Source organism: Hoplias malabaricus, chromosome 5, assembly GCF_029633855.1.
Source record: "Hoplias malabaricus isolate fHopMal1 chromosome 5, fHopMal1.hap1, whole genome shotgun sequence".
Lineage (NCBI taxonomy): Eukaryota > Metazoa > Chordata > Actinopteri > Characiformes > Erythrinidae > Hoplias > Hoplias malabaricus.
The window spans coordinates 8589587-8604114 of record NC_089804.1 but is presented as its reverse complement, the minus strand read 5'-3'; the positions used below and the strand labels follow the sequence as shown (position 1 = coordinate 8604114).

At 38.7% G+C, this 14528-nt stretch overlaps 1 protein-coding gene across 5 annotated transcripts in view; it reads left to right on the top strand.

Moving 5' to 3' along the window:
• The window catches only part of sulf2b (sulfatase 2b), a 166234-nt gene that overhangs the window by 42464 nt on the left and 109242 nt on the right, over positions 1-14528 (top strand). For all 5 annotated transcript variants that reach the window (XM_066670765.1, XM_066670764.1, XM_066670771.1 and 2 more), the window contains exon 3: positions 12463-12518. The gene's annotated coding sequence lies outside the window, so the exon portion shown is untranslated. The remainder of the gene's footprint in view (positions 1-12462; positions 12519-14528) is intronic.

Here is a 14528-nt window from a genome sequence, read left to right as displayed (position 1 = left end):
AGTTTCTGTCCCATCTTTCCATCCCCATTAGACTCAAGCAGCTTTGTATGCAGTTTTGTCAATGTTTTTAGATCCTGCAACACATCACTAAACTGGCCTGTAACTAACAATCACTCACTCACTCACTCACTCACTCACGTTTAGGAATTGCACCTCAAACATGCTATTTCTCACTCACATATAAGGACCCCTCCAAAAGGGTGTGGTATTGTGCTTCGCATCATTAACAATTTGTGTCCTTGTTTTATGTAGATTTTATTAAAATGGTTTCTAGTTCTAAATCCATATTACAGATTTTTTTGTTGCTATTTAAATGTTATGTATTAGTTATGTAATGGTTTGGCATTTTATAATAATTTTTAATAAGTAATTGTCAGAAAATCCAGTAGAGTTTCTGACTAGTAATGTAATCAATATTGACTGCCCTAGACACACACACTCTCTCTCTCTCTCTCTCTCTCTCTCTCTCTCTCTCTCTCTCTCTCTCTCTCTCAGTATCGTTCTCTATAGCACTGTTTGGTATTGTCCTTGGCTTGCTGCTGGGATTTATGGGCTGGCTGAGGCCTCAGCCCGATCTTAAAACTGCATGTATATCTCCTTGCCATTCGCCTGTCGTCGCATCAATGAAGCGGCACGACCACAGCTGTACTGCATTGTAAAAAAAAAAATAACATCGCGCCAACAACATTTTGTTTTATGGACAGCACGCCATAAAGAGAACAGGAGTGAATGTGATTGTACATTCTAAACTTGTGTCATGTCATTGGAGCTATATTTTAAAACATAGGTTTATGTTCCTTTTAGGGTTCAGAGAAGAGTTGCTGGAGGCTGACTGATTGGGAGGTGGTATAGCTGGAGAAAAACATAGATTTAAGAATGGATGGAAGAATAGATGCAGGCTTAGGAGGCTGTTCTAGTGAAATGGAGCATGCAGCCCCTAGGCGCGATTCAGCCACCAAATGTTGGCAAGGAAACCAATGAGATAACAAATTATGGACTCTTCAGTGTCAATGCCCAAACAGCTGAGCAATGTCTCAGCTCATGTGAGAGGAGACCGCTAGGATCTCTGGTTCTGAATAGCAAAGGCAAATCAGTAAGCTTTCATGTTAGATGAGTAAAGGAGGCTGCCTTTTAAAACAAGCTAATACAGCTATAACTGATTGTACTAAAGCACAGCATATAGCACCTCATGGGAGGATAAGACTCGTCTTCAACAAAAGACTTTTTCTTCTCAGCGCTGATATACATATATCTTACTTTTTGTATTTGGATACTGCCACCAAGAGTTTACAGAGTATTTGAGTACCCATGCACATCCCTCACAATGTTGATGTTAGGCCATAAAAGGACATTTCAACACTGGAGTCTGCATTCAGGAGAGATTGTGAGCTTGTTTGGAGATGGGAGTTATAGATTTGTTTTTCACACAAGAGAATTGCTTTTGAACGCTGGATCAATTGCAAATTTCTCTGTGCCTCTTTTCTTTCTGCGTGCAGTTTTTGCAAAATAGGCAACAACAAGAGCATCTGTTTTATGCTTATGTAAAAGTTCTCTGAGTCCTATTATCAACCCTCAAACTGAGCAGTATTTATAGTTGTGCACATGACATGTCACTGATGTCTTCATCATTTTTGGGGGATAGGGTTTTAAGGCTGGCCCTGGATTTGAAAGTATGTTTGAACAAATGTTTTGAACTCATGCTGCAAACGGTCTTGAATCTGGAATAACCCTCAGGTATGAAAATATCACATTTACTTAGTGTTATTATTATTATCAATACGTATATGAGGTATGAGCATGTTACAAATGTAAAATAGCTTATAATGTATATCATATATATATATTGTGAAAAGGGAGCTTCCTTTAAATTTGCACGGTGGCGCAGCAGGTAGTGTCGCATTCACACAGCTCAAGGGACCTGGAGGTTGTGCATTCAAGTCCCGCTCCGGGTGACTGTCTGTGAGGAGTTGGTGTGTTCTCCCCGTGTCCGCGTGGGTTTCCTCCAGGTGCTCCGGTTTCCTCCCATGGTTCATAAACACACGTTGGTAGGTGGATTGGCGACTCCAAAGTGTCCGTAGGTGTGAGTGTGTGTGTGTGTGTGTGTGTGTTCCCCTGTGAAGGACTGACGCCCCCTCCAGGGTGTATTCCCGCCTTGCGCCCAATGATTCCAGGTAGGCTCTGGACCCACCGCGACCCTGACTTGGATAAGCAGTTACAGATAATGAATGAATGAATGAATGGGTGAACCTTTATTTCCCAGTGTTGGCAGGAACACAGCCAGTATTACACAGTATGGAAATACGCAAATAGGAACAAAAATGTATCCAGTCTACATTCTTGAATCAGACGCTTAAGGGGTGATTCATTCATTGCCCAAAGCAGAGTAAGGACACCCGACAGTTATCAGTGACTACTCAGGGCACAGGATTCAGCAACCTTCGCATTCAGTAAGGTATTTTGTAAAAAATCAATTTCATACACACACACAGAGCCCAGTTTTCTTTGTATGTGGATACAGTATGATCCAGCGTTATACAACACTCTAGAAATTCCTTTCTAGATTTTCTTAATAGTGGTTTTACTAAAATGTCTGTATATGTAATGCACCTTATATCTGAGCACTTTAGAGCTATAATGTGGATGATCATTTTGCTAAACATTAGTCTGCTGATTTATTTTTAATGTCAATTTAAAATTACATATTCTCACAGTGCTTTGATGTCCTGCACCAGTATGTGTTCATTTGTATTGGGATTTAATAATTTGAATTCACCAGCTGCTTCTGCTAGTGACCCATATCTAACATTAGTGTGAGCAACCCTGTGCTCTCAAATCACATCATTAGCCACTGGCCGAACCGAACACATTGACTGAAATTTACATTCTGAAAAAGCGCATAATGTGGTCTGTCCAAAACTTAAAGCACAATTTATGTTTTGTGTTTCATCATTTTTCCAGTATGTTAACTCCTGAATAGAAGTGCAGTAAAATGTAGACTAAAAATGATGCACTGAAAATTTGTTTTATGTAAAAGATTTCTGCTTAGAAACCAACAGCTTTAGTATGACTTTACAGATATGTACGAGAACGCCTGGCATGACACAAAGAGCATGGATACCAATCTCATCATTTTCATTACTTTCAGGTTGATATTGGAAAAATATTTATTCTAAAGCCAAATTTGGTTCCAATGTCACTGAAAGATCAGAAGTATTTTCCACACAGCTCACAGGAAATCAGGTTTAAGGGAGAAAAAAAAAACCTTTCTGTCACATTCACCTTGTAATATACACATACACCATTCATTTCTACTCTCTGATGTTTCTATTAACTCTCCATTTCCCTCTCCTCATTAATTGGACAATGTCTCCAGTGTATCAGACACATACACACACCTCTTCCCATCATTGTTTAGTCCATGTATTGTAACTGGCCCTCTTGTTGCTTCTGTTGTAAGTCATTGCTGAGTGTCATTAATATTAATACTGCGATTATGGACCTTCAGTTGCCAGGAAGTGATTCCAATCACGTTTACTCACAATCACATTTGTTCTCGCTCTCTCTCTCTTCTCTCTCTCTCTCTCTCTCTCTCTCTCTCTCTCTCTCTCTCTCTCTCTCTCTCTCACGCACACACACACACACACACGTTTGTTTGTGTGGAAATTTATGGTGCTTTTCCACTACTTGGTATCTACTTGGCTTGCCTTGAATCTCTTCCCTTTCCATTAGACTAATCTTGTAACTTGAATCAGTACTTTCTTAATACTTTCTCACATGGGGTTACAAGTTTGCAGAGTATGGACTAAATGTGATGTGTAAACCTTGCAGAACGCCTGTTACATGTAGTAATCTGAAGAGGTTCATGCGTTCTTTGGATCGAGGAAGAACAAGGAACAAGGAAAATATAAGAAATGGGAAACGGAGTAGTGTTCAGTCCAAAAAAGAATATCAAAACAACCCAAAGAATGTAATGCTTGTAAACAGTGCTTAATATTTTTGCCGCCGTTGTTGTGGTTTCCAAACCCCACGGTTCCCATTACAGAATAGGTTTTGTGTCATCACCAGTTACATTTTGCAGGGAGCTAGTTGAAAGTCAAACAGGGGCCAGGGCTGAAAAGCATGTCGAGGCGTGCTGAGCTGAATTCAGTTGAGTAAGTAATATGCAATGGAAAAGCAGCATTAGATTTAACTGGAAAATTACCAAAACCCTTAACTATTACTTCACTATTCCTAACACTACATGGACCTTAACTTTAAAACATGCCTTCACTTACTTTGTTTATTTTGTTGGGACAAACTTGAGGTTCCCAACAAAAAAGGGAATTCTCCACAATGTGAGTGTAAAAAAAAAAATTTTGGTCCCCAAAACCTAGCATAAACTCATTGCACACAGATAATCACCATGGCACTTAAAGGTTTCAAAAATGGAACGCTGTTTATCATGCTTTGTGTCTGATTTAAAAACATTATGTCCCTGAGGCAGTGTAATTCTAATTCTCACTAATTGTCATACATGTACAGAATACCAAATGAACTACAGCCACACCCTGTCTCTTCCATACCACTTCTTTCTTTCTTTCTTTTTTTTCTTTCTTTCTTTCTTTCTTTCTTTCTTTCATGATCTTGCTTGCTTCTTTTATCAACACAAATAAATCCCTCCTTTCCTTTCCCTTTCCTTTTGCGTCTATAAATGTGGTTTTCCCCTCCACCCCTGATACTTTCACAAAAATTGGAAAAAAAAAAAACAACAACAAACGTTTAAAAAAAAAAAAAAAAACATTCCAGCCTGCGGAAGTCATTTGTAAAACACTCACGTCCTGAGTAAGGAAGAAATCAGGAGGGAAGAAAAGACCAGGAGATATCATTAATTTCCTGTCAACTTGCTTAACTTTCGCTCTCAGAATTTATTTATTTATTTATTTGTGTAGTTCATTTAATGCGAAATTTGAGTTGACATTGCATTATCCTGAGGGCGTATCAACAAACAGTGAGGAGAGAGAGTAAAACAGAGAGAAAGAAACAGAGCAATAGGAAAGAGAAATGGAAGTGATAAAGAATGAACATTGAATGAGTGGTGTGTGTGTGTGTGTGTGTGTGTGTGTGTGTGCATTTATATGTTCAGATATTGCAAAGAGGTGTTGGGTGAATGTCCTTCTGGTGGCTATGGAAGTGAAGCTGCACTTTTGACATTGATTCTACTCAATTCTGCAAGAATAACAAACTCTGTTGCATCATGTACATAAGCATACACACACACAAACACATCTGTGGTCTAATGAGTTACAGATCTTATCATGCTTTAACTTCTGCCTAAGGCTGGCACATCTCTTATCCTACATCTTTTAGCGCCAGCCTCCGCAAAATAAACAAACGCCTGATTTCACTTTTCAAAAAATGAGATTCACAAGCTGTATATTTGTACTTTTTTAAATTTATTGTGTACTTCAAAAGTCGCTAAAACTTTATTGTAGGGCAGTGCCCATAAAGCTGCGTATCACCCACATAACCTGGTCATCACATGGTTAATAAGTATTTAAGAATTTGACCTCAATACCCATTTAAAAACTTCTAAGTGAGATGTAAGCTGTTTTTATATAGAATCCCTCTGTGATTTTAAGAAGTAATGTCTGCGCGTGTAAAAGACTCTAGAGGATTAGTCCTCAAACTTGTTTTGAACATGAACTTGACATGGAGTAGTTGCTTTAGACCTGTTTTTGGATTGTAAGTATCAGGCATGACCGCTGTTATGGTCAGCCTATGAATATCTGAAGGTTTGTACTTACTAATTGAATGTTTGAGCATCTTAAAGCAACAATAATGATCATTTTTAAGTTCATGAAGCTTGCACATGGAAAGAGTTTGCTCCCATGTGTGAGGTTGCCCTGGAGCACTGGGCTTGTTTTTAAGCCTTGTCCTTGTGGGATACCTCAGGGACCTATCCTGGGGCCAATTGCATATTTTGTTTTGAAGAAGAATAATACTGGTTAGAGGAGGCAAATGTGAAGGTGTTCCTTCTGGATACACAAGAGGCAAGCAGGCAAGGGAAGCCATGTGTGGCCCAGTAAGGTGTGTGCCTATAGGCTACGTGTGTGAAGGAGTGAGAAAGCTTCCAAAGCCACACCTCCACAAAAAAAAAAAAAAAAAAAAAATAGGAAAGCCACATACTTATCACTTTCAAACTCTGTTTAATCTGCTCTTTTGTTCCCAGTTTCACTCTTATAGGTCACATTACAACAAATACTCAATTTAGATTCAAATTGGAATCTATAGTATATGTTATATTCCTCCACAGCTGTTACCAGGCTATGGTTGCTACATTCTAGGAATTTCCTGTTGCGAATTATTGTGTTAAGCAGGTTTACTCCTTTTTAATCCGTGTTCCAAGATTCTATGAATGAAAGAACAATGAACCTAATAACCAGGATATATGTAATGTGGACTGTTTGTCTTTTGCATTTTGCACTGTGCATTGATCCTTATCAAAGCTTTCACATTGCTCATGAGTTGATCTTCTCAGTATGTGCCAAGTTTGACCTCTTTTCAGCAGCAATGATAACTCCCCACATTGGCAAAGTGTAACCAATCACTTTCTAAAGTCCTCACAGACGAATGCAAATGACACAGACAGCACTGACAAAAGAAAATCAGTTGTTGAGGTTACTTTGAGTTTATATATACACACACATACATATCAGAATATTATGAACTCCACTGACGATATAGGAGCATGTTGTATGCCTATACACACACACACACGACGACCAATTATAATGAGTACGCACATTGGGGCCATAGACATTGACCTGTATAGCATTGGAACCAAAGTGATCGAGCTGCAGTACCCTTGGGATGAGTTGAGTGACGTTTGTGATTTTCATTTTGATTTAAACTCATTAAAGTTTATATACCTGAATGCAATCAAATGTTTAATATGTTCCAACGTCTTGTCTAAATACTTCTCGTCAGATTAGAAGTTGGTGTTGCAGAAATAATGCACTAATTGCCTGTTGATATCTCTAGTTTCTGTAGAAATATTGCACGAGCAGATGTATAATTTTGTGCATATGTTGTTAATTATATGGGTCATGCTAGATTAGCGTTATTCAGTCGTGGTTCTGTTGTTACCCAACCCTAGGCATTTTAGTGCTCACACATTTGATTGACATAAGCTTATTAACCAGTCCTTCATAAGCTTTAGGCTGGTGCAGTGCAGCTGAGAAAACAGCAATCGGTGCAATGCAGCAATGGAAGATATTTTCAAGACTAGTTCTGGCAGGTTTCTTGATCAATTTTTAAGCATGGTGTTCATATAAGGAAAGCTGATCCTTGATCTAAGGGCTTGATCAAATTTGCACAAAGCTGTCTAGGCGACAAATTTTTTAAAAAGAAACTTCAGAACTTTTTTAAATCTCAGAGCCTTTAGAGGTCATCTCTCTCTCTCTCTCTCCATGTGCTGATGAGCAGCTGTAATCATGATCATCATAGCACTGCATGCTCTGTTAGGTCTAGTAAGACTGTTCTGATGTGTGGGCTTGGCCCTGCAGGACAGGAGATCGATACTGCCTCTCCTTCACACGTTTTGCTTTAAGTCGTATATTTTGACTGGTGCTCAAGCTGTGAGCGTTTAATTTATTTATAATTATTGCATTTTCTTTTTTTCCCCGAAACAAACCCGTTTCTAATATCAACACTATTTAGCATTATTCAAGATAGTTTTAGTGGGATTAAAAACAGAGTTGTTAAAGCATATTAAATGTTTATTCAGTACAACACATTCCATAAATGCTAATATCAATATCAATAATGATAATAACATTCAAACTAACAAAAGGAGCATAATATCTAAATGTTAAAATACATTAAGATAATGCAACTTAATTTCAAGGTATTTAATATGATAAATGATAGCTGGTGATTTGGTGTGTGTTAGTGTGGTATTTTTTTTAGTGTACATTTTTTTTCCATGCCCAGTTCCACCCACTAACTAGGTCTGCCCCCTATCAGAACAATGTAAACAGGCTGAGAAAATGAAGTCTAGCTTGTTAGCCTTGTTAGCTTCCTCTTAGAAGCATTATGCCAGACACCGTGGATTTTAGATTTGTAAGGTCAATTTAAGAAATAGTCTAAGCCTCTGAACTGAATATTAGAGCCTCTTGCAAAAACGATTTGTGGTTCGCTTGTTGAAATGATGAAGGATATTAAAACATTCTTGAAACCCTCGCCAGAAAAGCTAAGCTGAAGCGGAGAAAGAGGCTGGGAGGAATCAGTGTCTTGGAAGGAACGCTTCACCCTTGTTCTCTGTCCTCTTGTTGTCTGGGCCAGAGCTCTCTCACCTGCTGCATTATGCATGCTGCTGGCCAGAGGCAGCCAGGAAGTGCAGTGAATGCGACGCAGCAGGCCTGAGAGAAGAGCAGTAAATGAAAGGGTGTCTCCAATATAAACTCTGCTTGTAGGAACTCCTCTTGTGTTTGTGTGGGTGTTGTTTTTGCTTTTAACTGACTTTGCTGAGTGGGTAATTACTGTTTCCCAGTGTAATTCATGCTGTTCTCAGTTTCTGATGTACTAAAGCACTGTTTTTCAGTCCTGTTTTATGTCAACAGAGGCAGAGTAACCCAGCATTTCACATTTTAGTATTTTTCCCAGCTACCAGTAAACCCCTTTCAACCCTTTCAACTCAGTACCCACTTAAAGGGGAATTTCAACATTTATGATGATGTTTGAAATATATTCTTTGAGAGGCATGTACTGACTAAGATTTCTTTACATTCTGGGTCCTATGAACTGTTGTGGCAATGCAGATATAACCACTTCACTGACTATGCAAGATGACCAATAAGACATAAGTTTATATATATGTAGCACAATACAATACAATAGAACAGTGACATGGTAACAATCGATAAAGGTAAATGGTGATAATGACTTGCAAGTCTTCGCTGTGAATGACTTTTTACAAAACGTTTTAGATAATAACCTTAATGCAACACTATCATAAAATATTGTCTTTGACAACAGTGTGTTCATGAACAGTTCAGGTTATACCCCCCTGTGAGGAAAACTATATGGACATTGGTCTCCTTCAGACCAATGCCACATGTGAATAAACTCTAGCCAGTCTGCCTTAACAAACATCATTGAAAGAATGGGTTGTTCTAAAGAGCTCACTATGTGAGGGCATGGTGCTGTAATAGTATAAAGTGTGAGAGATTTTGTGAAGCCAGTCACCACTTCTTTTCAAATTATGACTTTTGCAGTGTCACTTACCAGCCAAACACACTTTGATGAGAATTCTAACTATCCAGTTTTATGTTAGCTAACATGTGCCTACTTTGGCTAGTGTTGCTGGCGTCCCTTTACTGAAGTTGTAAAACTAATTAAGGCAAACTAACAGCATACGAGTCTTAGATGATCAGCTACATTTGTGTGTGACTTTGCACCAAACTGGTTGTTTAAAAACCATTTTATAACCGTTATAATAGAATGGGCAGAATATAACTACATGTGTAGTGATGCAGGACTCCAAGAGCATGATTAAAGAATGCTGATCTAAGAGTTTTCTTCCCAGAATAAGGATAGGTTTACAGTGAGAGGGTGAAGGACATTGTTCCCGGAGCCAAATTTAAAAGCTATTAGTATGTGTTATGCATGTGTATATATCATGTAGACCCTGTAACTGTAGAAAAAGAGCTTTCTTGATTGTATGCTGAAGGATGTGTGGAATATGAACCTATAACTCCTGTGAGTGTATTTCCTGGCTGACAGTAAACACATGTTTCTGGGGCTGTGGTAAACATTGAACATGAGTGTCTAATAGCTGTATGGTTCTGTGTGTGTGTGTGTGTGTGTATGTTTCTATAATTGATAGTGACTTGTGGTTAAGTGGTGGTGGTCTGCAGGCCTGCAGATGTTTAGCAGGTATTTCGATTCTTGCTCACATTCACAGATGTTGCATATGCTGCTGCCACAAAAGAAAGCATTATGCTGCACTTACAGTTGAAAATAATATCTTTAAACCTCAGACACTTGACATGAAGTGGGGCCACCATTTTCAAGACCTTTTAAGAATGGCAGCCAGCCTTGAAGAGATCCAGCAAGCATGGTGAACAGATGCAATTTTGACAGAGCTGCTGAAAAGAGCTCAGTCATCACAGTCTTTTAAAGGAGCCAAATAGGATGCTTCTTTTTTTTTTAAGCTTCAAGCAATAGCATTAACTGGAGGTGATATTGATCCCAGAGACAAAGGCCATTACACCCTTAACTGAACAAAAATCATGATATTTAGCCAAATTGATGCACCAAGTTAAGTAGGTGAACCTAGGTATTGACTGGTGCTCCCTCACTCCAGAGAACACATTTCCATTGTTCCACAGCAGGGTGATTCATTCCAACTCATCTAGCCCACACTTTAATTATAGTGACCCTAAGATCATGTGCAGCAGCTTCAGAACATTCCTTTTTATATTATGCTGTTTGCAGCAATTATACAGGAGGTCCTCGGGTTACGACACATCTCCCATTCACTGTATGAAGCCTTGTTTCGACTTAAGTGGTTTTGCGCCGTAAACATCGTAACGCGAACTTCGTGTTTGGTGTGCGCGGCGGAAGAATACACGGTTACGTGTATTCTTTATTCTAAGGTTGAATGATTAAGTGCTTACAGTATGTTATTTACGTACAGTATGTACGTATGTTCTGACTTACACCGAAAATCGGTTTATGACGAGACATAGGAACGGATCAACATAGTAAACCCCCTGTATTCAGTGTGTTTAAGTTATGAATGCAACTTATCTACAGGTTAATCCTAATTTTAAAGTGTGCCTACAAGATTTGAACAGTCAATTTTAATGAATTATTTGGGTCAGGTCTCAGAAACCCATCAGTTTACTTCTCTTCTTTCACAATTAATTTCACAAAGTTATTTTAAGTTAAAAAGCATTTTAAACTTTTTAAATTTTTATTATTATATTTTTCATAAGCCATACTAGTCATAACAGAGCTCAATTAAATATTCTAAATGTCTAAAATGTAAGTGAAATAGAAAGAGCCAGCAGTAAAGAGAGGTTGGAAAGTTGTCATGCACAATAAATTATGTCTGTTTTGAAAAATAAAGCCAACGAATCTCATAAGTGGACCTCTGGGGGGAGAAAATATTCAAATGGAAGCCAAATGTAGGATATGGCCTCTTTAACTAACAGTGCTTTAATCCAGCCATTATCCAGCTCACAGAAAATGGAAATGTGTGTTATCTACAGTGAAATACCCTTCACCTGCCCGGTACTGCTCCACAATACATATTCATGGGGTCCGTTAATTATATGTGCAGAACTTTGTCACCTTGCTGAGGGAGAAAAAAGAGAGAGGGAGAGAGAAAGAGAGAGGCTGACTCTGTGAGTCAGACCGAAGTAAGTGGACCCTGTCACATTCCCCATGCATATTTAACTAAGACCTACTTCAGCTACATCCATGATGTTTCTCCCCCTATTCTGTCACCATCAGGGCGTCTGCTCCAAAGAGAACTGAAGGGAAAAACAATGTGTGTGTGTGTGTGTGTGTGCACCAGCATGGGTGTGTCCTTTCCTTCCCTCGCCTTGTCGTGTTAGATTTATCCTCATTGGAAGCCTTTTGATGACTCCCCTCTGATCTATTACGTTGGAAAAATATAAATTGCACCTCTGTGCTTGCACCACTTGATGAAAACTGAGCGAAATGAATGGGACACAGAGGAGCCGATCACATGCACGTGTTGGTGTGTTGTGTTGCAGTACTGTGTGTGAAGGTCATTTGGTGATGTACGTTGCATTCCTAATGTGTGAGCAGGGCTTTACATCAGTCGCACATTAGCATTCATATGAGGAGGTTAAGTACAACTGAGTCTGTGTGCCTTTGTGTATGTATTTGATATATTTCCAGCATAAAATGTTCTGACTGTAGAGAAACAGCTGGAGTGAGCGCTTTAGCATGGAAGCTAACTTCACTACATTCCACATCGCAGACTGGGGTTCAGTTCTCTACTCTGACAGCAAGATCACACTGTTCCAATGGGAATCCTAGGACAAGACTCCTAAAGCTGTTTACCTACTTCTGTAACGTAAAAGCATGTGCCAAACGGCATTAATGTAAAAGCAGAAGACAACTAGACTAAACATGTTATGCACAATTTAAGACCTGTATATTTTACACAAAAGTTTTTTTGTGATTGTAGATTGTAAGATTGTATCAGCATATAACTGTACACAGGTTATAAAAACAGGAAAACCAGAAAAAAGTCATTACTATAGGACATATGTGACCTCACTTCCTGACATTGTATAAATCAAGTGTGTGTGTGTGTGTGTGTTTTATATGTTTGCCTCTCTCATACACGTTGATCTAAAAGTGCCTGTGTTGCTGTATGTTTGATGTGTGGGCTTCATGGTTGTGTGACACATGAGTTAATTCATTGTTTGTTTTCTGCGAAAGGTTTGGAAGAGCTGCATATAGGAGGCTATAAAGACACCACAGCTCCTCCATTTAAGGTAAGATTGTCTCCTATACTGCACACAAGATATCCACAGCCATTGTTTTCCATCGCTCTCTCTCTCTCTCTCTCTCTCTCTCTCTCTCTCTCTCTCTCTCTCTCTCTCACACACACACACACAACGCTCTCTCTCTCTCCCCTCGCTAATTACCTGCATGGTAATGTTGATAGTAACTGAGAATTGTGCATGCCCCTTAGTGTGTGTTAGGGCAGTTGCCTGGTAACCCTGACCATGGAGACCGTAGCTGCAGGCAGAGCTGCTTGTGGCCGAAGCTAATGGCTGTCAGCGAAGCCACTTAATGACCTCCAGGGAGGCAAGACAGCCACTGTAAACAAATTTTTTTTTAGGCAATGAAATAAATTGGCTCCAGGTATTACACATGCAGCATTGAGCCGAATGTATACATGTATTGAATTATGTAGATTTGGTTTTTGATATTAATATTAGATCTATTATACAAAAGTACATGTACACACATCAGGTTTGAGGATAAATAGCTAAGCTCACCATAGCAACAAGCAGAAGATGTCAAAGAGATCAAAGAAAGCTTAATTTTATATGCATTGTTAAATATGTTTAGTACCATTAAAAAGTCAGAGACCACCCTTTATTTATTTATTTTTAGTTGTTTATGTCATTTACTGGTCTGGAGAACAGAATTTAACAGGAAACTACACAGAAGCATCATAACCTAAATGCATTCTTCACCTTTATTATGTCTTCCATTTCTCTTAGGAGACTTGTTTTCAGTTTAGGGGTGGGCGATATGGCCCTAATATCGCATTATTTCAGGGTATTTTGGCGATATGAAAAAACCCTGAAAAATACTTTTATAAATTTCAGTAACACTCTATTGCAACAAAACAAATGTTATACTACTATTAATTATACTAAATGTAATATGTTTGATATATATTAATAGTATTAAATTGTTGTATTTATTAAAACGTTTTATTTTACTACAAAATTTAACATTCATACAAGTTTCTAACATTCAGAAGTGACAAAAATAATCTGTAAACATTTGCTTATTTTGTAAACAACAGTAATTTACCAAGATTCTGATTTTGTATAAAATAAATAAAGTGGCACATAAATCTAACACACAACCAAAGGGTAGAAAATGTTGTGTATGCTTATAAACAACAAATGTTAACAATTATACAAAAAGTAAGATCAAAGCTTCACAGTAAATAGCAAAACATACAGATCAGTTGCTCTGCTGGGATGTTATGTAAACAAGTCAGAATATTGTGATTATGACAATATTTATGTTTTTGTACCTTATACCTCAAGATGTCAGCCCTTGAAACAGTTCTGTATTTTCTGCTTTCTATAAGTTTATTAATGTTACCCAGGTAATGAAGGCCAGTAAGAACACCATCAACTCCTTTGATTTTTTTCAACTAATTTTCTTTCAACCTATTCAAATTCAAAGTTACGATGGCAATGGGGCAAGAAACAAACAAACAAACAAACAAACAAAGAACCCCTAGGCATCCGTGTCCCCAGCCACTTTCTCCAGCTCTTCCTAGGCAATCCCCAGGCATTACCAGGCATGCTGGGAAATTTAATCGCTGCCATAGATCCTTGATGTACCTTGTGGCCTCCTACCAGCTTGGTATACCTCTATCAAGAGTGGGCCGGGGGCATCCTTATCAGCAGTCCAAACCACCTCAGCTGGCTTCTCTCCCTGTGCAGGAGCTCCTCCAGGGCCGCACGGTTACTCACCCTTTCATGGAGAGCGAGTCCTGCATCCTGACAGAAAACTCATTTCAGCCGCCTGAATCCAGAATCTCTGTCTTTTGCCCATTACCCAAGGTTCATGACCATAGATGAAGACTAGGACATAGATACACCAGTAAATTGAGATCTTCACTTCATCGCTCAGCTCCCTGTAACCTCTACCTCAGATTCAGAGGAAGTGATTTGCATGCTGGCCGTTTCATACTCAAGTTTTCATTCTCAATCTTCAAACCGCTCAAGTGCACAGTAGAGGCCTTGGTA